Source organism: Adiantum capillus-veneris, chromosome 21 (genome assembly GCF_014529385.1).
Source record: "Adiantum capillus-veneris isolate H3 chromosome 21, ASM1452938v2, whole genome shotgun sequence".
NCBI classification, from domain to species: Eukaryota; Viridiplantae; Streptophyta; class Polypodiopsida; order Polypodiales; family Pteridaceae; genus Adiantum; species Adiantum capillus-veneris.
The window spans coordinates 82,947,352-82,972,608 of record NC_140951.1 but is presented as its reverse complement, the minus strand read 5'-3'; the positions used below and the strand labels follow the sequence as shown (position 1 = coordinate 82,972,608).

General features: G+C 40.0%; 2 pseudogenes; one reads left to right on the top strand and one right to left on the bottom strand.

Moving 5' to 3' along the window:
- Positions 1 to 1,601: 1,601 nt before the first annotated feature.
- Positions 1,602 to 3,003, bottom strand: LOC147431249 (uncharacterized; annotated as a pseudogene).
- On the top strand, positions 3,002 to 7,204 carry LOC147431248 (uncharacterized; annotated as a pseudogene).
- Positions 7,205 to 25,257: the final 18,053 nt, after the last annotated feature.

Below are 25,257 nucleotides of genomic sequence, written 5' to 3'. Positions count from 1 at the left end.
TATCTAGGTAACCATGAAAGAAGGATACATTGAACTTGGTGTTGTTCAAATAATAGGGACAAAGAACTCTGTGACAAACTAATGACCCCAAGCAATAACTAAGCCTAACAGTAAAATTTATGTGACATGTTAGTTTTATGTGGCCTAGTCCAAAAATGACCATCGAATTTTTGCTCCATCCCTTCCATCCTTTTACAACCTTCTTCAATGTGGGGTAGCTCGAAGGCAATGTCACCATCATAAACTTGTGGAAGCTCTGTCACCTGTTTGATTTTCTTGCTATTGTTTATCAGGTGTTGTAGTCTGAAACATGTTTTGATACCTAAAATCCAAGGAATGATAGAGTTTTTTGTAAAATCATGAACGACATCATCACTGGACCCCAATCTTTGTTGTTTGTCAAACGGCTCAGTTTCCTCTTGCATTGATGGATTGTTTATCTCAAAACAATCTTCTTTTGCACATGGAAACTGACTGTTGATGCTTGTTATGACTGGTTTAGCACCAAAATCACTACCCTCACTATCTGTAATATAGAGCATATCACTAGAATGTTCAATGAAATACTCAGAAGAGAGAGAAGAGTCAATAAAAAGTGCTCATTTCCATCAATATCCCACTCTGAAGGGGTTTGAATATACTTTTTTTTCCAAGCCAATGTGAACTATTGCTTTCAAACATGTAAATTTGTAGTTTGGAGGAAGAAGACACTGTAGATAATATCTGCTGAGCAAGAGTTTGTTGTGTCGAAGCTCTAATTCCCTACTATGTGTCTCTTTTCCAAGTGTCCAAGAGAGATTTACTCTGTCCATCTCCATACCAAGACAATGGGAGCAATGGGTTTTCTAAACCTAATGAAAAGTTATTGCAAAAAATATAAAACATAATTTTCGCACTTAGAGAGAAAAAATGAGTGACTGCCACATCATAAATGCTAGGGCCGCTCATTGTTGCTTTATAATTAATGCCGACAATTGTAATATAATATCCTCTCCTAGTTCTTCTATAATTAAAGCAATCATAATTAAATACTCTCTTTTCATTCTCTCTACAATAATAATTAAATATTCTATCTTCATTCATAACGTAAGGTAGAGTCTTTATTTTTACGAGGAAATAGAAGCTCACGATCATTACTAAAAGCTTGAACTCATAAAAGGGATTGGAGACTGCGGAGTCTAGAAAGTTCTTTCATGGCTAAAGGCTAGACAAAATGGTGGTCATAGGATCATCAGATTAACAGATACTTTTTCCTTAAATTTGAAGGTGGATTATGTTTTTTCAATAAACCTAAGGTGAATTTACAGCAAACCTAAGTTTTTTGGAAGACCTAAGGTTTCAATGTTCTGCAAGTCATGGCTGGAGTTTAGTAGGTAGAACCATCTTCATCATTCTCCTCCTCCATCTCTTCCTCCACGCCCCCCGCCCCACTCGCTGAGCACGCAATCCGTCCGTGCGCGCGCGGATGGATTGTGTGCTCAGCGAGTGGGGCGGGGGGCGTGGAGGAAGAGATGGAGGAGGAGAATGTTGTTTGTTTTTTTATTTGTGCTTAATCGCCTGCTGTGTCCGAGTATGAGCTTCTGCTATGCACGCTGTCCGATTTACAAGCAGGAGGTACAGGCCCGTTGTGCACGCTGTCTGAGACGTGAGCTTCTGCTGTACACGCTGTCCAATTTCAAGCACGCTGTCCATCTGCATGCGTGTAGACGGATAGCGTGCTCATTTTTTGGGTTTGCTAAGCGTTGCTGGCTGTGCTGGCAAGGAGGGACGGGCCCAGGAGGGACGCGGCAAGGAGAGACGGGGCCAGGTGTCAATGCTCTGCTTGGAAATGGAAATATCAATAGACCCTTCTCAACTCGGCCTGCGCCATGCTGTGAGTGGCAAAACTCTCAGCAATACCATACTGTGGCCACGATTTGCGTTGGGCGTCAATTGCTGAGTTTCAAAACCTGTGGAGGTTTGGCCCTTTACTCCTCCAGCAAGGCCACAGAAGTGGAGGAATCGCCATAGATTCCGATTGAGATGTTTGAAATAATCAAAGAAGAGATTGTCATTATCCATATCATCGTCAAATGCTAGGGTGGAGCCTGCTATGCCAAGATGGTGCTCTTGTTGACTAGGTGTTTGCGTAGGAGCAATGCCAATATTTGGTGACGACGACGCGTTGATAATGGTAGCATCTGTCTGCTCATGACTAGTTATTGCATTCATATGCAATGTAGTTGAGCCAATATGCTTGGATCCAATCAATGATCCATATAAGTGAGGAATATGTTGCCTCTCGTTCACTGCACGTATCAATTGCCCTTCATTTGCTAGAAGCCAATGCCGTCTCTCAGTTGCGAGGCTCTGATGATGCCTCTCATTTGCTAAGAGTAGTTGTGGATGTGTCTCATTAACAATAGCACTACCATATTGTGGATGTGTCTCATTTACACTTATGGCACCACCATATTGAGAAGCCTTCATGAAGGGCCTCTTACTCGACATCTCTGGCCTTGAATATTGCTCGATGTTGGACCAATCCTCCAAGGGTTTGAGCACTTGACATTTCTCTTGGGCATGTTGCTATAGGGTGGTATCAAGAGACGTGCTTATAATGTTTGTGTTCATAAGGTGATGAAGTCCACTAGAGACCAATGAGAGTGTAGTTGAGCTTGCCTTGGGTAGCGCCTGAGTTGACGGCAGTGCGTGGCCATCCTCCATAAGTGAAGCATGGACAGTGGTCATGCGGTGGGAGAAGTTTATTAAGCTGGCAAAAAGCAAGGAGGAGCTATTGCTGGCAAAGTTGAATAGGTTGTTTAGGCATTGAGGGAAGGCCAAGGGCCAATACTTTTTGTCGAGCTCAGCAGATCGGCATGTATGGTAGCCTTTGTCGATAACGTCAAAGAAAATTTGCTCCTCGTCACACCTTTGGACTTGTTTGATGGTGAGGAAGCATATTTGTAATACTAGCTATTGCAAGCTCCACCATATGTCATGTGAGTTGACAGGTTTTGACATGTCTACCCTATGGCACTGAAACCACTTTGATTTATGCAAAAATCTAAGGTATTTATCCTATGTTTAATTTTTAGCAGAAGGTCAAGTGTTAAACCTAAGAGAGTATCTAGCTATCTAACTCCTAAGTGTTAACTCTCTCTCTCTCTCTCTCTCTCTCTCTCTCTCTCTCTCTCTCTCTCTCTCTCTCTCTTTCAAATCATAGCATTTATACATTATAACTGTTTTGTCTTTTTTGCACTTATAGTATTTTGTAAAAGAGTTGATAGTTCTAAACAGAGTTTTGATTATGCTATTGATTTTTTTTAATAAAGGTGTAATATTTTTCTCATGGCTCCCAAACGCTCCATGAAAAAACGAGAAGCAAATTGTTTAGGGGGGACGACTCTACGATCTGGGGCTATTCAAGCAAGGCAAGTTATACTTGAGGATGGTTCCTCAAGGATTCTACCTATGAGTCCACCAAAGAAGTCTCTGAAGAGAAGAAATCAATGTGGGTATGTTGATGATGAAGCGTGGTCCTTGGACAGGTCTATAGATGGTGCTTCTAATAGCAATGCTATCACTCCAAATACTATTGGTCCATCTTTTGCTCCCACCCCACAAACTACCCACACAGAGACCAATAACCAAACTGAAGAAGACAACTTTTCAAAGCATAACAGGGTTTTTGGGGAGAATGTGTCTCTTGGGTTGATGAATGAAGTCATAAGTCAATTTCATATCAAAAGAAAGTCAGAGCCTCCTTTTGTTCCCTTATGTAGATTAATAGGTACAGATGCTGTTCGATGTGCAATTTCGGATGCATCTTGGTTGACATCCACGTTCGATAGGGTTGGCTATGTCTCTTCAATGGGTTCTTTTATTGTTTCACTTAAAGGATGACATGGAGAAATAAAACATCTGACAGAAGATACAATTGAGAAGTGGGATCCAATATGGCAAAGACTTAATGCAGAATTTGAAAAGAATCTTGTGGGTGATTGGGTAGATCTTCGAGGCAAAATTTTTTTTGTTTGGGATGGAAACCACAGATTGAAAACTTGGATGCGACGAATTGAAGAAGGCAAGTGCTTCATTTCTTATCTTGTTTGAGTTTAGATATACATTGTTGCACTTGAAAAATAAATTTGGATGATGTTTCTTTTGTAGAGCACTCTGAGGATGAAAAATACCATGTGTAAGTTCGTTGTGAATTTATTGAGATAGATAAAAAGAAGGAAGCAGAGTTGATTTTGAGTCTTGATACAAAAAACGAGTAACGCATATTTGGTTAATTGTTGTTCAATTCTCTAGTTGTAATATGTTTTTTCATTTGCTTACACGTCAACATTTGCTTCTAGAATCTCACGGGCTACAACTCCACCCAACTTGGCACATGAAGTATTTATGTTTCAGAAGTTTGGTATTGCTAACAAATCGAGCATAATGGAATATATAACTCCTGAGCAAAAATCTTGGATGGAGGTTGAGCTTAAATTGGAGGCTAGACATAACCAAGGGATTATGCCATGGTACGCAACGCCGTGCATCTTGATTGCTCAACTTGTTTGGAAGGTATGTCATGCTCAATTTGTTTGGGATAATAAATATAACAATTACGTTCAAATATACCTTAAATTTTTATGTGGGAAGTCTATTCATAGTTGTCAAGTGATGGATTGTGTTACGGTTTGTATAATGTCCTAAATTCCCATGTGGGAAGCCTTGTAGAGGTGGCAAGTTATGGATGGAGTTTTGGTTCCCATGTGGGAAGCCTATGTACTCATGGATTTGTTTGCGTTGTGTTACTAATGGCTCATAGAAATATTGTTAAACAATTGTGTTGCTATGAAGGGGAGATGGGAATCCTTTTTGGCTGATGAGAAGAGAAGGCTTAGAACTTTAGGTCTTCTTGGGGAGGATTTCAAAAAGAAGATGAACGAAGCTTTAAAGAAGGAAGAAGAAAAAGTGAGAGATAGCGGATATAAGTACCTTTCTATTGCAAATCCTGCACATGGTGAAGAGTTTTTTACTATGCTATTTGACAAGGATTGGCATGAAAAAACAATGGTAGGAATCACTCGGGATAAATTATACAGCTTGTGCGCCGCAAAGATCACAATAGAAAGGTTTGTTTTAGTTCATCTTAAACTTTGATTTGTCGTTTTAGTGTGCATTGTAATCAGTACATTAACTTTTGGATTGACGGTTATAAATTTGTTCAATAGATGCAAAGAACTTCTTCACATGATGATTTTGACCAAAGTTAAGGACTCCAAGGGAGGTCATTTTGCAGACTATAAGAAACTTAGAGCCTACATGAGGCAAGAGACCTATTGGCAAGGAATGTTTGGCGAAGTAGTAATTATTATTGCTAAGTTTGAGGTGGAGGGGCCTTTGTTGCCAAAAGCATTTGAGGTTTTTTTTAAGGCATCTAGGAAGACACATGTTTCATTGGATTATACTCATGTTCTAGCAAACATGAAGAGTGCTTCAGATTATGCCTCTTTACCCGAAGTGATGCATTCAAGAAAACGTCTTGTGTACAGGTATTGGATTGTTTGAATATTAATTTTGCTTCACAATGTATTTTATTGTCTCTTTTTTATATTGATTTTTCATTTAGATGGCTATTGAATTGTATGCGGCTGAGGATGATAGAGTCTATGCCGGAGGATGTACAAGAATGGCTAGATAAAGAGGATGAAAATACTATGTTCTCGTCAACACTCTTGGAAAAGGGTATTACACCTTGGGAGTGCTCTCACTGTCCATGGTGGTTGGAGTATCCCCTAGGTGTTATCCCAAAGAGTGAGCAAGAGATTCATGCTCGTAAGTGAATTGCAATCTCTTGTATAAACTAATATAATTTGTTTAAAATTGAATTTTGTTGATCTTTTGTTGTGAACTTTTCTATGGAAAGGTTTTTTGAAAGAGAGTCACATCTCTAATGACGGTGTAATCCCACCCCAAGCTACACATATTGAGCCATCCACCAAGCCATCTTCGCGTAGAAGGAAAGATGAAAAAAGTATAGAAAAACCCTCCCAATGTGTGCCTGTAAATTCTGATGGTGAGGAGGAGAGCTTTCCAATTCCTCTTCCACCAAAAGGATCCACCCTAGCATCAAAGTCTTGCTTCTCTGAGACTATTATGAGTCGTTCACTACATGAGAGGATGCCATCAAAACGCAACACAAGTAGACGCTCTTTGCTTGTTTATTTGCTTTTTATTACTCTAATTATTGTGTGCATTAACCGTTGACACTCCTATGGTTTTCTAAGCATTCTTTGAGATTCTAAGAAATTAAAAATTTCATTCTCATGTTTAGGAGAGGAGTTTATTACTTGTGTGGATGCTTTGTTGTTGGATGTGGAAGCAATTGATGACCTAGCATGGCATAGGTAAGACTTACATATTTCTCTAAAAACTCAACTTACCATAATTTACTCTTACCATGATCCTTTGGTTTGTGTTAGTATTGAAATGTGGTTCAAGAAAACACCAATCTATGATGGACGTGAGTATTCATTGAAGGGGGAAATCTCCCAATATGCGACAAGGTTGATCTTTGCAGACTTCCCTACGTCCATGCTAGTTGATGGTATTCACAATAGCACTATAGGTGAGCTTTTTTCATGGCTTCTTTTTCGTTATACAATGCACATATGTTATGATTTAATTTTTTATTTTAACTTGAGTGTGTAGGTAATGTAAAGGTTGTTCCTGAGTGGAACCACTTTTCCACTGCCTTGCGAGTGGTGTCATGGAAATTGCCGATGTTCACTTGGCAGACGAGGGTTTCTTGGTGACTTTGTCTCTTGCGCAACATTTGGGGGATCTTGCCATGCAGGCTAATAGAGTGAGTTTGCAGCTCCATCGCTCGTGGACTTTGATGTGTGATGGGGGATACTTGCATCCAGATACTGGTGAGTAGGTGAGGTTGCCTTCTCTATGTGACGCTGGCGCATGAAATTTAGAGTTCTTCTCTTTAAGTGATTTATTTTTTCCTTACATAGGTGATGGATCTCACTCTTGGTTTGTTTTATCGTAAGAATGCTCAAAGCATTACACCTCATTATGATAGAAAGGCTGGGGAGGATGTTTCTCTTGAGTGCTTTTCGACCTCAAGAAGCTACCTCACAGAGTCTCCACCTCGTTCATCTAACAATTATACAAGGATAGCTGGAGATTTGATTCGAGGGGGAGCAGAGCGTACTGAGACTTTTTATAGGTAACTTTCTAGCCATGAATACTCAGCACACTCATATTGGTAGTTAGATGCTAGCTCTTGACGTTAAATTTTGATTATTATGTTTGACGCAGTTGGTTGCTAGAAACATTCACATATGAGGACGACCATGTTATGGACATTTTTGTTGGGTATGGTGGCTTGGGGCTTGCTTGCACAAAGGATATCCGTCACTGTCTAATGCTAGAGGGTGATTTCTTTGTCTTCTCTGAGTGTTTAGAGAAGAAAGTTTGTGGTCCTCCTCCTCAGGAGAAAAACTAGTAGATAAGTTACTTCCATAGGTGGACAATTATTTTTGTGACTTGACTCTATGTATTGTTTGAGATAGTATTTTTTCAATGCAGCAATAAGCAACATATGGAGATTGTGGGTTTTTCCCTTGTCCCCACAAGGGTTTTTTCACCCACAATCATGATTCATTGATTTGGGATGATGTTTCATATCTCAAATCGAGGATCAATCTATATGTTGTTCAATTATGGGAAAAATGTTATGTTTGTCATGCCATTATCTTGTTATTGTTGTTCTTATTGGGATTTAGGGTAATGCAAGCAAATGCTTGCTCAATAATCATCATGTATGTGTGTGTGTGTGTCTCTATGTATGTGGGGTGGGGTCTCTTAATGCTCTAGATGTGCATCTCTCTCTCTCTCTCTCTCTCTCTCTCTCACATACACACACACACACACACATTCTCTCTAATTACTTATAGAGCAAACAAGATAAATACTTTTTGCCAGGGTGGACTTCAACTTATTCCATTCAAAAAATCCATATATCTCACTTTGCACTCTCTCTCTCTCTCTCTCTCTCTCTCTCTCTCTCTCTCTCTCTCTCTCATATATCACTAATTGGCTTATAATTTAAACAAGATAAAGACTCGTTGCTAGAGTAGACTTCAACTTACCTCATACCAAAAATTCAAAAAATTTACTTTGTACTAAAATTCTTGCAAGATCGTAAACAAAGAATTTGTGATGATCTTTCTTATAAATACTATATATATGACATTGTAGTATCAATATGTTGATATTGATATGGTTAGTTTTTTTAATCAAATCCATGTTGTGTTACTATGGCCCTTAATTGTGTTACAAAGATGTAGAGCACAATTTTTTTACTATGTACTTTATCCTAGTTGAAAAGCTATATACCTTAGTATGCGCAAAAGGTTTCATCTACTTTTGCTACCCACAAAAAGCTCTAAATTTGTAAAGAAATCTCTAAATGAAAAGCTCCTATATTTAATATCCTCTTATAATTGCAGCTTGGATGTACATATGATAGGAGAAGAGGGCACATTCAATTCTCCAAAAAGTAAAGCATGATTACCATTTATTTCAAACTTAGGAGTGTTATGTTTATAAATACACTTCAAAATAGGTCCTAGATTATACAATCACTCATGCCCAAGAGCTACATAAGCTCCTTCCATGTTCATAACTTGAAAGGTGATGCTCATTGGATGGCCTTGAACTTCCAGTGGCACATCCTTTACCATAATGTCCCAAAATCTAAGCCTTGACCCGCTGTGTAACTATGTGTACTCTCCAAAAGTGGAAAATTCAATTGCTGAACCCAAGCATAATTGAGAAAGTTATGGGTTACCCTCAATGAGTATGTGCACCTTGTTTCCATTCATGTATCCAGGAAGGAAAACTAAATCATGTGGGTTTCCCTAGATGAGTATGTGCACCTTGTGTCCATTTATGTGTCCATGAAGGTGAACGTGATCATGTGGACACATTTGCTGCTACCACATTGAAGCTGTAAAGAAATCACTCAAGTGCGTATGTGGAGTGAGAGACTTCCACATGAGTAAACTTAGAAGACAAATTTAACTGTAGTAGTTGGAATGTGTGTGGGGCCTTGTCCTTACCTTTACATACCTCTTTTTCATTTCCCTTGGACTTTTCTTACTTTGTTATTCTATTCAAAGGGAAATCCTACTTGGTATGATTGTCAAAAAGGCACTTGAAACACTTTTTTTTTTGCCTTGGCAAATTACAAAGAGCCTCAAGGGCCCTTACCATTCTTAGCATCTTCTTGATAATGGGAATATGCCTTGCATTTGACATGGGTCTCCCTGTGTTGAAAAGTATTCAACACATCTTTGTTTCACTCTTTGTATTCACTTCTATACACTAGTGGCTTTAAGTCCTTCATCTAGGATGAGATCTTATGATTCTCGTGCCTTGCTGAAAGATGTTTGGACATCAACCTCTCCCCTTGATTGGACACAATATGATTTTGTGGCTGATCCTTGGCCATTTGCATCATGAAGTTGTTAATAACTCCGTAAGCATGGCTAAGTTGGCACTGATGGCTGCCAAATTCTTTTCCATTTGATGTGTGTGGTGGAGGAGATAATTTTTTTGACTGATGTAGCTCATGAGCACCCTCCTAGTCAAACACACTACCCCAAGCCACATTTTTGATATGCTATATCTTATTTTTTAAGAAACCATGTAAATAAGCCATGTATTTTGATCCAAAAGCTGTGAAACTTTGAGATGTAATATTTTATCGTGTCCTCAAAGACAAAATAGCCGGTCGTTGGTCATTTTGGAAGATCTAGGTGTGAAGGTCAAAAGCCTTATTGTGAACACATCATTTCAGACTTATCTTTTGGAAAAGAAGAGCTTTTGTTATACGATTGTCAAGTGGCTACTTTGCTTAAACTTGTAATCCATTTTTCTCATGATTCGGTAATCTAAATTTAATTCCAAGAATCACATTGTTTTCCTTGTATCTTGCTCTTTCATTAAAGTGTAAGAATTTCAAGTTCTATTGTGGTTCACAGCTCTACACATTTGTGGGTCATATCTTCAATTTTGAGTGCTTAAATTAATGTTTTGGAAGATTTTGACCATAGAAGAGTGTCATTAAACCTTAGGGTGACTTGTTTGGGCTATTCTATTGTAGTTTTAGTGATCTTGTACATGATGGATGATGATTTTGGTACCCTGTTAGATTGCAACCAGACTTTGTAGACATCTCCCCTTAAACCTACTATATCTTCCCTCAGAGCTCCATGAAAATCCGAATCCGTTTAGTCGTTGAAATGGGAGTGATGACCTAGAGTGGTGAGATAGGACATAGGAAAATTTTTCAATCTAAGAGAGTGGTGATTTGCTTGTAAAGTCTAAACTTGGTAATGATGGCCTTATTCTTAGTGGTCTAATGACCTAAAATAGAGTAATCATCCATACTCTCAATCCAATCTTTGAAAATATTTCCTACATATTTGCCTTCTTTGTTGAAGTTCCCGAGCTACGACTCCCTAATCATAGACATTAATGCCACACTCAATTATAGTTGGCTGGGTTACAACTAGCACATTGGCATTAGTAGCCACTCCATCTTCTCTAGGAGGCACGATCAATATAATACTTCTTAGCTCCAAGAAAAGCATTCTTGTTCCTTCTTATTTAAAACTTTCCTTGGAGGTAAAATAATTAATAATTGAGAGTAAGAGATGGAGAATAAAAGAGCTTTATAACAACTAATGAATTAAATCAAGTTATATATCACAAAAACAAATGTTCAAACTCCCTTAGTACATCACCTCACAACAATCTTTAATATTCCTTAATTGGCGAACTTGGTGAATCCCATTGTGATATCCTTCAAGCACCAGGTCAAAGTTATCACAATCTTCAAGTTCATCACTTGGAAGTTGTTGTCCATCTATTTGAAGTGAGGACACAAACATGTACTCCTTGCATGTTCGTCATACCATTCCTATGTGAGTGATCTATTGGTTACAAACATATGTAGGTTACAATGAATGGTTACAAAATCTACCATATACTAGGATCTATTATAACCATTGACCAAAACCTCTACCTTATGATGGTTGTGAGCAATTTCTATTTTTCAAAGTGGTCATAGAATAACCCTTGGGTATAGGACTAAATAAAAGTGAAATATTTTTAATACACATTTGGCCCCACACATTAAACATTGTGATGTCAAAGTACCCTAATGCTAACACTAAGGGGAGAATGACTCTTGCCAACTAGGTTTACTCTATCATTCTAATTGAGTTCATGTGTATTGATGTCCTATCATGATTATAATTTCCTTACCCATCTTCAATTGCACCCATTCAATACTCTTGATAAGTGTGGCCTTGTATTAATTTCATCTAAACTCAAGATTATCTACAACATAATGGTGTCATGACTCAAAGATTTAGAGAGTATGCAATCTATGGACAACAAAATCTTCTTCCTTGCTCGGTCCTGCCTAATCATACTGTGATGCCGGAATTCTACTCCCATCTATAGGTACTCTTTAGGTGATCAATCGTGCAAAGGTGGCAAAAGTATGAGCTCACATGACTTGCATACCACAACAACCAGAGAAGTGAATGGTAAGTGGGCATTGCAAGGGCTCACCTCCAACATAAAGATAGAATAGTAAAAAAACTACCCTTATAGCTTACATTAAAAGCTTAACATTGTCTCCATCTTTAAGTTTATCATGCTGGAGATAACCAACCTCTTTATGGATTTCAATGTCTAGGGCTTCACACCTCATAACATTGGGGTGTGCTATTTTGTTGATGGCTTTGGTGTACCATCTAGGGTTGTGTAGCATGTGACTGAGTGTCACAATGCAAGTAAGTTATGTTATCTATGGAGAGTTATCAAAGATTCTCCTTCTGATTACTTCTTTGTAAAGCTGTATATAGATTATTATAACGGCATCATTTTGTACTTTACAACTTTGTGCTCACAAAATCTGGTGTTTACTTACAAAGTCAACTTGTTTTGAAAGGACATGGGCAATCAACCATGTGTAGAGAGAGAAAAAAATGTATTCTTGGTCCCTGAGGAACCTTTCGCTCCCATGTTAAAAGATTATGATAAGAATAGTAGGATTTGTGTAGAATCTTAGAAAAGCCCTCCATAAAGTACTACCATCTTCCCTAGTTTCATAAACACACAAATACTCAAGTGTATACGAATCTCTAGATGAGGAAGACAAATACCTGTAAGAGAAGCCTGACAACAATAGATTGTCTCTCTTTGTAATTCTTTTCATGAGGTTGGATTCCTTAATAAATGCTTTTGTATTTATACTCATTTTGGTGCAATGTAAATATTTTTTTTTGTTACATGGTGTCATATTAAGTGAGTGTATTTAATTTAGATTACTAGAGTTTCACACAGATTTGAGAAACAATGTTGATTTTCCTCTAAGATGTTTCAAGTCTTAATCACTCCACCATGAAGAAATTCAAGCAATATTTTTCTTTTAGTTTAATCATTAATGGTTATTCTTATTAAAGTGGATCATAGCCTTTGTTAGTATGTACTCATTTGATGATGTTAAATATATCTTGCTTCATTAGCAACATTTCACAAGTTGATAAAGCCAAATTCTTGCTTTCCAACATGCTATTGTTTCCATACTAGTACACCTATGCCAAGCTTGACTTATAGAAAGGACAACTTGAGATGGAGGTGTCAATGTCTAGCGATGATTGATAGGTAAACACTTAACTTATTATTGATTCATGTTTTAGCATACATACATTGTAGAGCTTTTGAGTTTCTACCTTTTTTGAGTAGTATTGACAAGTGTTTGGTATGAAAGCTTCTTAAATATCCCTATTCATTGACTATTGGCATCTATTTCTTTGGTATTGGGTAAAGATTATACCAATAGCTATCACCTTGTGAAATTAACTGTTAAAATGTGGAATTGACTTCTACTATGTAGCTCATTTGGATAGAGGAAGTGTAAACATAAACTATGGATGCATACGTTGTTAACATAGAAGATATGTACCACTCGTGTCTATGTAAAATGCCAATCAATAAACCTTTGGTTGGATACTATAACAATTGTTAACCCTCACGCACATTCCTATCACCTAAGATGGACGCCAATAGAGTTAGGTATCAGGCTTGTTGGTCCAATAGGAAAAGGGTAATAGTGATCGCCGATGATAGGCGCACTCTAGTTGGAACATTCAAGGGATTAGTTGGCTAAGGATTGGCTAAGGATAGACACCCAAGTGTGAATGGGACGAGCTCATATAAAAGTCAACTAAACCTAAAATTCACTCATTCTTTCATTTGTGCAATTGAAGAGTGCTCTTGCTCCATGTCCATCTTCTTCTTCTTCACCTCTTTGTGCGTGTGTGTGTATGTGTGTGTGAGAGAGAGAGAGAGCGATCGAGCATTGCGACGATGGCACAGCGGCGGCGAAGCGATTGAGCGCGGTGCAGCGGAAGCTCCTTCTTTGCGGCGAGGAATCCTCCACGACAGCAAGCGTAGAGCGGTGAGTGACACACCATCGCCATCTTTGAGCTTACTAGTTTAGGCTAGTTGCATGCTTGGAGCCATTTGTGGCTTGCACATAGAGTATCGGCAAGTTCCTTGCATTGACAGGTGCGACAGACACACACATTTTTGGCACCGTTTCCGGGGAATGCCATACACTAATCTTGAATGGCACTCTGTGCTTCTTTGTGGTGCAATTTCAATTGGAGGAAAGGTAGGGAAGGAAGGTGTGTGTGTTGAGAAGAAGGATTTTGTTTTGCTACTGTGTATTTTTTTGTTAATGAGGTTTTGAAAGGTACTGTGTTTTCTCTGTGATGAGGTGTTAGTATTAAGGTTGTTAGTTCTGTGTAATGTAAAGTACAGTAAGTAGGAAGTAGATCTGTTAGAGATAATGAAGTGTGTTGGTATGTAATAGTAGGTTTATTAGTTGTAAGTAGGTAGGTAGAGTGTGTGTGTGCTTGCGCAGGTCGCGGCGACCTTATCCCAAAAAAAAAGATTTTTTAAAAAAATAAAAAAATAAAAAAAATTTAAAGGTAGGACCGGGATTGGGAATATCTCCCAGATCCAAGCCCAGACCCAGACCCAAGCTCACACTCAGGCTCAGGCCTCCGTCGCCATTTAAAATTACGTATTTTAGCTTCACATGTAGCTAAAAATTGACTTTTTTGAGGACCAACGGAGCTTCAGGTGACCGAACGTTGTGCTGTAAAGCACACCACAACCCTCTGAGTGATATGCTCGTTTTGAGCTATCACACACTTTAATAAAAAAACCAATCATTAAAAAACATTAAAAACATAAAAAAACGAGTGAAAACGGACGCCTAAAAAAGTAAGCGGTTAATCTTTGAGGTTATTTGCCGACGCTTGTAGGGTGCCAAAGGCACATGCATCTGCGCTCTGGTTGTGCGCTAGAGACGGAGCAACTAGAGATAATTTTGACTTATGCAAGTTCTCATTATCCACCTACCTTAGGTTCTGGGCCCTTAGGAGGGACCCAAGGTAGTACAAACCAAGATCCAAACATAGCGGCTAGTGACTCTTCCTATAACTTAGACGTCATGGAGGGTTTCCCAATGCCTAATCCCGATAGCTCAAGCCAAGACATGCGTGCCATGGGCCCGCGGTCCGGGCCGAGCGTGCTTAGCCACTTGAAGGAAACCTTTAGTAGAGCCACTCGCTCCGAACATGGAGCTAATGATGTAAATGAGGGGGGTGGGGAAGTAAATTCTCCATTCATGACCAACGTAGACCCTATGCCCTTAGAGAATGTGCACGTGAATACTTCATTCACTGCACCTCTTGACTCTTTAGAGCTATTCTCCTCTGAGGTTATATTACCTGATGGTAGAAGCCTTGCCAAAGTGCAAGAGGTTGAGGGTTATATCATTGCGGCTAGGAAAAAGGAAATCCAGAGCTTACGCAAGGCGGAGAAACGAAGAGAGTTAAAAGCAAAATCCCCTATGTTAATATCCTTGCTAGGAGAGCAATCAAGTGCTCCTAACTTAGCAACCGCTAAGGGACAACCCCTAGAAAGCAATGTTGCATCTAGCTCAAAGGACACCCCTAGCACCTCAATCCTAGATGGAGCGTTCTTAAATAAGAATTGGGAGTACGAACTACAAAGGGAAACTCTAACCAACCTATACACAAGTCACACCTATCACGTGGGTTGGTTAGATGTCCTATAATCCACAATGGGTGCTACTAGTGTGGAGGATCAACATGCCTTCAACGGGTCTCATGAGATTCTTGGATATAGGAAAGACTAAACAACCGACCTTATCGCAAATGGAGACTCCCTCGGTAAGTCCGATGGATCCTCCATATGTTGTTTTTCCAGGGGTCTCAGTGCAATCTGAGCCCACAAGTAATAGCTTTCCCTTTCCAATTCTAGCTCATCTTTCCCTTGATGACACCACGGACACCATGCCTACCCCAATCATGGGCATGCCAAGAAACATGCCATGGACCTCATTTGTTAGTAAAGCACCGCTACATGGTAGCTCAATGCATGTAAAAGTACCTACAAGTGTGTACCAATGATCGTATAGACCCATGGGGCCTCATACTCATGTAGTCCCTACCCCTCCCATTGTTTCAACAACCTATGCTCCACAACCACAACACCCAAGTTATTATGTCCATGGGACCATACCGGCTAGCATTAGCATGTCACATCTGATATCTGCTATGCCTAGGGCCACACATATGAACTTTGGACCGCCACATGGCACAACACCGTACCAAATGTGGAACCCAAGGGCTTCCTATGCGCCAAGCCCAATGCCAATACCTACTCCACATGTAGTCTCTGGAGCACCTTCACCCTGCTCACTTAGGTGACTTGGCAACATTTTCTCAAGCTATTGGTCGATCTATTGCTGAGAATATGCGTAACACGCCTGATAGAGAGCCTAGAAGTAAGGCAGTACAATAGCCAAGCTCACACAAAAATTTAGTGGAGACGAGGATGTGAGAAAGCATATCGAAGTGTTTGAAAAAATATGCGATTGTCTAATAGAACACAATGATCTGCATAAGAGTAATGCTTTAAGCCTAACCTTCAGTGGAAAGGCAAGAGATTGGTATAGAACCGTAAGAGTGGAAGAAAAAACGATTTACCCTACTCTTAGGAGATTTTTCTTGAAAGAATACACAGGAGAGGGAGTACTTTGGGGTGTATCCTCTCAGCTCCAGAAAGCCCAACGAGAGGAAGGAGAGTCGGTGAGAGACTTTATTAGACGCTTGAAGCATTTGAATTCTCGTTGTAATCCAAATGAGCGCTTCAATAATAATCAATTGCTTGATAGATTCATTAGGGGATTACGACATGAGGATATCTACAATGGCCTAGTCATTAGAGGTATCACCACTTGGGAAGCAGTCACCGCCAATGCGATCCAAATGGAGGATAATTTAATGATTCAAGGAGAAAGAGTGTCTCTTGAGCCTAAATCTATTAGCTCGCAAGCATCAGGGCATCATCCAATGACCCTAAAGCCTATTGCTAAGGATCCAAAGATATCTGAGATGACTTTATCATATCTCACCAAGGCTATTCAAGAGAGTCTTAGAGACAATCGTGCTCCACAAAACAATCATATGTATCCAAGAAGGGAGCAACAATGGTTCTCAGTATGCTATGGACCGCATAGTACCACTGAATGCCCTACTTTCAGAGTAAAATTCAATGGGAATTGCAATGCCTGTGGAAGCTATGGTCATCAAGATAAGGATTGCATAGTATTTAAGCACGCGATGGCCAATAGACCAACCTTAGTATGGACAGACATACCTCAAGTGCCTGCATTGATGCCGTCCCCACCTCTTGAACAAACAACACAACACATGGTCCCTAGGACCCAAAATGTTGTTCAAAAAACACCCTTACCACCTCCAGTGCTAGGACCACAACCACCACATCCGAGAATCACTTCTATGAATCAACTGGGTTGTGAGTCATCTATTGCTTGTTTGGAAGGCTGTGAGGAAGATATAGACCCTAATATTTCCTATGGGATGGATGTGCTTGAAGAAAGTCCACAATACTACATGGAGGACTATTGGGGACAAGTCAAACCTGTATATCAAGTAGCTGCTCTTGCGGCAAGAGACCAAAATATCAATTACACTGCTAAGAGACCACCTCTTCAATGCTATGAGTGTGGAGGTCCACATCATGTAGCCGAGTGTCCTATTAGGCTATAAAAGAACGCCACACTAATGCAAACCAATCAAGCGAGCACGTCTACAATGCTGATACTCATGTGTAATCGATGTGGTATAGATCATTTGATTGCCCAATGTCCAAATAATCCAAATGCACCGAAGATCACGCCATTAAACTTGATTGAAGTTACCAAGGAGCCATCACAAAGTACACCTTGGTACCAATAAACGTACTCACACAATCGATGCTCCAAAAAAAAATTATATTCTTGAGGAAAGAGATACGGCATCAATTGCCCAATCTCAAGAAAAGAAGAAAATAGGAAGGAAGAGATCACAAAAAGCAGCGAAGTCAAACCCCAGTTCAAAGACCAACATAGGGACTGGTGACGATCCCGTATATATGAACGATGTTGAAGAAGATTTTGATTCACATGAAATTATGGAGACCAAAACGACCACTAAGATAGAAACCAACAAGGAAGATCTTCATGAGACACAATGGCCAGGATCCAAGAAGAAGATAGGAACTTATCCAAGCCCTACAAAGGAGATTGAGCGAGTCAAGCAATTAAGGAGTCTGGTAGAAGATACCCAAAGGAATCTAGAACTAGCACCTAGGCATATCCCGATTACAAACATCGTGTTCCCTATGCAACAACAACCTCACCAAGTCTATAGACCCTTAGCCATACCTAGTGTCATCCAAGAAGAAAGTGACTTAAAGTCATGGGAAAGTGGGCGTACTCACTTCTTGATGAAAAGAATGTTTACAGAGGGACTACCTGATCCTATCGAAGAAATGGAGATCCCATCTTCCCCACGTCAAGGGATTGAAGTCCAAAAGGTGTCGTTAAACATTGCCAAATTGATGGATTTCATGTCTTCATAAGTTAGAAACACCATCATGTCCAAACTATATAAAGACCCTGAGCTAGTCTCAGCTCTTTGAGCCCTTCTCAATGGAGAACTAAAGTTTGGGCTACCACAATTTTCACAAATGGATGGAGCTGGGGAGGTGCGAATAGAGGAGGAACACTTAGATCCACAACCCAACCTAGATGAGAAATACCTGTTAACAAGTTGGGACAATACTTTGAGGGTGATGAATCCAATGCGACCATACCAATCACTACTAAGGGATTAACTGTGAAGGGAATCCTTGATGGTGGCGCTGGGGTTAGCATTGTGACTAAAAATTGATGGGAAACTATGGGAAGACCTCACCTTGTGATCACAACCGTAGTAGTGAAGATGGCCAATGGGTCTATTGTTAAACCTATTGGGATGCTAGAAGATCTCAAGATCAAGGTCTTTGGACATAAAATAAGAGTTACCTTCATTGTTATGGATTTATCCAAGCACACTACGGCATCGGAGATGATCTTAGGACATCCTTTCATGAGGGAAGCAAAAATGGTGCATGACTGGTCTAAAATCCATGTCTACTTGCAGTTCCAAGATTCTGTCATTAGAGTGGATCTTGTAACTGGTCGAGCACATCCTCTAAGAAACATGTTTATAATTGATCATAGATCTGACACCACAGTTCACTCGGCCCCATTGCAGTATTGTTACACGTGTAAATTGGACACTGATGTTGGGGAAGATTCTCCTTACATGGATGTACTACCTGGGATGACTGAGTTAGAAAATGTGGATTGGGTCCACCTAGCAGCAACCATAGACACTTGGGGAAACAGGGGGACAACCTGGGTAACACATGAGGGGGATGAAATGCCCGTACCCTTAAATATGCTACAAGCAATGCATATAGCTTCTGACAAGACTCGTCCTAATATAGCAAAGAAAACATACAAGTGGGTCCCTAAATCTTCTTTAGCGACCATAGCTAGTACCAGAAAACAAAATCCTTGTAAGAAATATCCCACTCGCCCCAAGAAATGTAAAGAAACGTTGTGTTGGATTCCTAAAAAACTATTGGAAGCCCAAGGCTACTATAAAGGAAATGATCAAATCTGGGTGCCAAAATGTAAATTGTGCTCTTACTTGTCACTTGATGCATGTGCACCCAATCCTGTAGCTCCAAAACAAATCAAATATCGCGGAAAGAAAAAAAATCATGGAATGTTACACACCTGCTCCCGAGCTAGTTTGGGTACCAAAGAAAGAACGATTTGTTCCACCTAGCTCAAGAACAGGGAACTCAAATGAAGCTTCTTGATCTTCGTGTAGTTCCTATACGGAAATAGAAGCTTCGACACAACCTCCACCTACCATTGTACATACCCATACAAGCAAGAAAGAGTTTGCATGGGTATGTACATACCATTGTACATACCCATACAAGCAAGAAAGAGTATGGGTATGTACATACTATTGTACATACCCATACAAGCAAGAAAGAGTTTGCACCTCCCATTGTAAGTTCACCACCTACAACAATGTTGCAAATAAAATCATGGGAGAGTACCTTACCACCCTTGCAACTAAATGTAATACATAGGGCGGTCAAAAACTATTGGTCAAAGCCTTCAACCATAACAACTTGGAACAATTGGTTTCAAAAGGTGACGACATCATTCCAAAAGGTATGATCTACCCAAGGAAGGAGGGAGTGTTTGCTGACATCCATCATTCACTTGCTTCCCTCTCAACCTTCCTCCCTGACCTCTCAATCTCCAATCTTAGGGAATGTATATATAAATCCTTATACCCATAAAAACAAGATAAAAAAGTAAAAGAGAAGGAGTCATAACACAAAATCATAAAAACACATTATGCACAAGAACACGACCCTTGTAATATTTTCACTCTAACCATCATCTATTTGCGTGTTTAGATATGGCTAGTACGCTAGAGTCATCCACTCAATCCTTGGGTGAGAGGTACCCTCGTTACTTTTGAAAAATGTTTCACATGGTCTTTCTAGTGCTTGCCTGTGATGGGATTTGGTAGGTACGCTAGCATGTGAGAGGAATTTCGAGGAGTTAGAATGGCTGATACGTCTCTTGACCACGACTGATCCATACATAGTAGAGAGTGTATCTCCCATTGCAGAAGCCTATCCTTTTGACCAAGATGACTATAGGTGTCTAGTGACCTTCTTAGTAAACATTGGTGCCTCTGATGATGATGAAGATTTACATGATTATACGGATGGCACATATGGTCTCACGGATGATGACTTTGTTTTTCTCGACGACGAGGATAGGGGTTTAGCCTTAGGATTTCTCCCCAATCTTTACAATATCCTATTCCCTTGACTCTCTAGGGGGAGTGCAAATAATTAGGTTAGGGTTCCTTACGTTTTTCAATTACGTTCAATAAGTGTTGGTACCTTTTCCCACTGATGTGCCTCCTAGAGGTATTTTTTGTGTTTCCTAGTGTGTACATGAACGTGTTGCTGTTGTTAGAATTTGGACCTTCATGGAATATTTCTCTTGTTCACACTTCAAATCAAGCACGAGAATCAACACAAACAGGTGTTTCTTGTCCATTAGCATTTCCCCTTATCTTTTTGCATCCATGTTTGCCTGCTTTAATTGTGATTGGTAGCATAATATCCAGCACATTTGCTTAGTATCAAACATTAAATGCAATGTAAGTTTTATATATATCACTTGTTTAGGTTTAAAAATCAAGCAGTCCGACTAAGGTAGTTTGACCAAGCTAGGTGTTAGAGATTTTCTCTTAATACCATGGGGAATGCCTTCCTAATAATCAATGGCTACTTAGGTTTTTAATCTGATTTAGGCAGCATTGTGTGAAATGTACTAGGGCTTTCTAGTGGGCTTAGTCCCTATTGACCTTTAGCTTAAGCATTATAAAAGGAGTTTACTAATTGGATGAGCCTGGGGAGGGTAACAGAATATATGACCCCCCAAAGTTACAAAAGTAAAATGCTGAAAATGAAAAAAAAAGGTAAAATCAAAGTGCCACAATGTAAAATCTTAAGCTGGAAGAGAAATCTCTTCTTGATTTGGTACTCCACTCCAATGTATCGCCTATGGTACTAGAGCCCTAGAGGTTCCCAGTGTGGGCGCTTTTCCTTGAAAAGCAAAGAACCCAAGGCATACAAAATAAGCACACACACCAAACTTGAATCACTGTGAAAATACTTTGGGGAGTCAAAGAAAAGGAAATAAGTCAGGCGATGATTTCATGAGCAATTACTTTCATCGTAGCTTAACTACAAGGTCTTCTAGGTATAGCCTCTAGTTAGCCCTCGGACATGAAATACTTGGCTCTCGTGATTAAACAACTTAATCGACCAGAGAAAATTGAGAAGCTCACCCATGGTATTAATAGTCGATCTTTAGTGCCTTTCAATCGTTAAATTAGCGACCCCAGACTTGTTTAATTTTTTACCTTTACAACTGTTTATGCGTTTGATTATATTGCAATTTAATGTTTATTGCTGACAAATGTTTTAAAATTCTCTTACCAATCAAATTGTCTGCCTACCACTACATATGCTTTTTAATTGTATATGAAAATGCAATTATTGTGCCAATGTTGTTTGATTTTGCAGTGACTGAAGAAGGCTAAGGACATTCAACTCAAATTCTCTTCCACCTCGACGAACGAGCTTCAACTCAATAGCTTCCGAGGATGGAATCTACATCAGGAAGGGGGCATGTTAACCCTCACGCACATTCCTATCACCTAAGACGGACGCCATATTATTTATTTGGTAGAGTCAGGTACCGGGCTTGTCGGTCCAATAGGAAAAGGGTAAGAGTGATCGCCGATGAGAGGTGCACTCTAACTGGAACCTTCAAGGGATTAGCTGGCTAAGCATGGGTGCCTAAGTGTGAATGGGACGAGCTCATATAAAAGTCATTTAAACCTAAAATTCACTCATTCTTTCATTTGTGCAATTGAGGAGTGCTCTTGCTCCATCTCCATCTTCTTCTTCTTCACCTCTTTGTGTGTGTGTGTGTATGCGTGAGAGAGAGAGAGAGAGTGCGATCGAGCATTACGACGACGGCACGGCGATGGCACAGCGATTGAGCGCGACACAGGGACGGCTCCTTCTTCTTCGCGGCTAGGAATCCTCCACGACAGCAAGCGTAGAGCGGTGAGTGACACACCATCTCCATCTTTGAGCTTACTAATTTAGGCTAGTTGCATGCTTGGGGCCATTTTTGGCTCGTACACAATGTGTCGGCAAGTTCCTTGCATTGACACGTGCAACAGACACACACAACAATAGAGGTCACATGTGGTTTCAAGTAAAAACAAAATTCCTTTATCAAAACATTTCCAAGAACAGGGGGTGGACACAAGGAAGTAAAACCTAGCTCCTTGTTTGGTCGCTTTCTAGTACTTAATGTTAAGTGCACAGGAATTATGAGGCCTTTGACCTGCCTTTGAACACATAGCAAAATGGGGCGAAGGGGGGGGGGGGGGGGGGGGGGGGTCTTGCTTTGAGTACATCAAACACTACACATCTATCTCATTGCATTCATTAAAAAAAGGCCATGCTTTCCATTTTAAGGCCCCAGGGACCCTGAACAAGAGGGGCCACAAGGGCGTGCAAAATGGCCAAACATGTCCTCTCATGTACATTCTTACCAAACAAAAACAAATGTACACTTTAAATGACTACAAATCTTATTTAACTTATTAAACAATCTCAAAATATGGTATAGCCAGAGTGCTCTTCCACATCAGCAAACAAAAAAGTCCAAATTTCTTCTCATTGACTTTGATAAACATACATTCATGAACAACTTACAAGGGGTAGTGCGGTCATAGTTCTTGCATCCATTCCATGACATGGTGTCATAATAACTAATATCTAATTCTCCTAAATTATTTTCTCATGTTAAACTGATCATTTAATATGGGGAAGTACCAAGGGAGAAAAAGCTAGAATATTGGTTAGGCTGACAGACCGGTCACAATAGGGATCCAAAGGAGGGAAAATAGGTATCCACAGGGGGGGCCATCTACAAAAGAGCAATGTGAAACAATGGGCTTCAAAGATGCTAAGGTTCAGCCCATTAAGACTTCCAAAATGCTAAGGTTCCAAAATTCAAACGTTATGTTCAATGGTCAAACTTAGGGTAAATTGGATTCTTGTGGGAAGACTCAAAAGTCTTCCCACATCCCTATCCTTGAGGGGGTGAGCCCTTTTAGTAGGGGATGAGAGAGAAACACACAAACATACGCACTCTTGCAAGCCCCTTTACACAAAGGGCATAGTGGACACATGTCAGCTCCCTAGCCCAGCTGCCCCCAAGGTGCATTCAAATCCTATTGGATGGCCATAGAGGTGGACCAATGAGAGTTAGACTAGAGTAAATCTAGTTGAATTCATTTAGAAACACTTGATAAAAAAACCAATAGAAATTAAGCCCTCTAGAAGACTATTGGACAGTCTCCCAAGGGGTCCAATGATCATTCAACAACCCAACGGATTGCCTGATTCCTATTGGCCAGAAGACTAAGGAGTCCAATGAGAGTTTGATTGCATTATTTAAATACCTAAAGTTCTCACAAAAGGGGAAAGGGGGACACACAAGGCTATCATTTTTGCTTCTTAATAATCATTGGCTAAGCTTTGCAGGGTCCAATGGGATGCCAGGATGAGTAAAAAGCAAGAGGGGTCAACCAAGAGAGAGAGAGGGGCTGATTTTGTCAAGCATTCACACACACACTCACACAATCTCATGTGTGAAGAAAAGAAGACTCTCTCTCCTTCTCAAGATTTAATGGAAAGCTCATCATCTACTCCAAGCTTGTGAGAAGGGAGGCCTACACCAACAACTCTTCGCTTTGTGATGAAAATCCAACGAAGAGCCAAGCTCCAATGCATGCTCATCTCCTCTACCATGCTAATTACTAAGCTATGCTAAGCTATTATGAGTGATTATGTGAAGAGACATAATTCTTTCTCGTAAGAATACTCCTTCTTCCTCTCAATCTACTCTCATACCCCGCTAGCTCTCACCATCTTCGAAGGTGTGTGAGGTCTTGGGTCTGATACCTTGAGGGAATTGATGTTGTGTTTTACAAGTGTGAACTTGGTGCTTGAAGGTTCCATCTTCATTGCACCAGCAAGTGTTTAAGGAACACAAAGTATTGTATTGTAAAATGTCTCCCTTGATGGGGGAAACCTATAATACATAGCCTTTTGGAGGGGGAACCGGCTCCATGAAAATCCAGCCCTCAACTGTTGTCAATATCTTAATTTCTCTCTCTTTTGAAGCATTGTTCATGCCTATCTAACGAGGTGTTATGCTTTTGTTGTTCTCTCCATCCAAGCACTCTTTCTAATAAAATGCTCACTATGTCTATGTTATTTTCCACTACACACAAGTTACTAGACCATTAAATGTTACATTGGTATCAGAGCACAAGTTTTCTCTTTTCTTGCTCAAGAAGGGAGGTCCTCAAGCTAACTATAAATGGTTGGTATTATTAATTGTTGTAATACTAATCCATGGAGAGTGAAACTTGCTAAAGACAAGTAGAGGAGGGGGGGGGGGGGGGGGGGGGGAGAAGGAGGAAGAGCAAATAACTCATATGTTAGAAGCTTGAAAAGAGCCAGTGCTGTTTTGGTGTTGAAAGATCCTCTCTTATATTCCTTGCAATTAATGATCTTTGAGCCATACATATAGTAGCTTGAGTTCTTTTTTTTAAGGGGTTAAGAGGAGTAGCAACTAGGGCTTGCAACTAGGGCTTGAAGTGCCAAAGTACACTTAAAAAAATTTTACACATAAAAATTGTTAGAATGGTTGACAATAGTAAAGAGAGTGATTAATGTTGATAGCTTTGATTTTGCTAATGAACAAGCTACTAATGATGCCCCTATGCTTGTCAATTACCTTGTTACTAGGCTTCAACAATCCATGGGCAATCCATCCCTCCAAGGTGAAGTGCAACAATAGCTACATGCTTATGGGATTCTCCAAACTTCCCACCAAGAAGAGAGAGTACCTAGGAATCCTCCTAGTGAGACTTCCAAAAGAGGCCTCTCACCGATAAGGGAAGAAGAAGAGGATCCGTATGAAGAGCTCAAAAATCTACTACTTGACGATGCATCTCCTTCCCAAAGGAGAACTCAAGTTATAATGGTAGA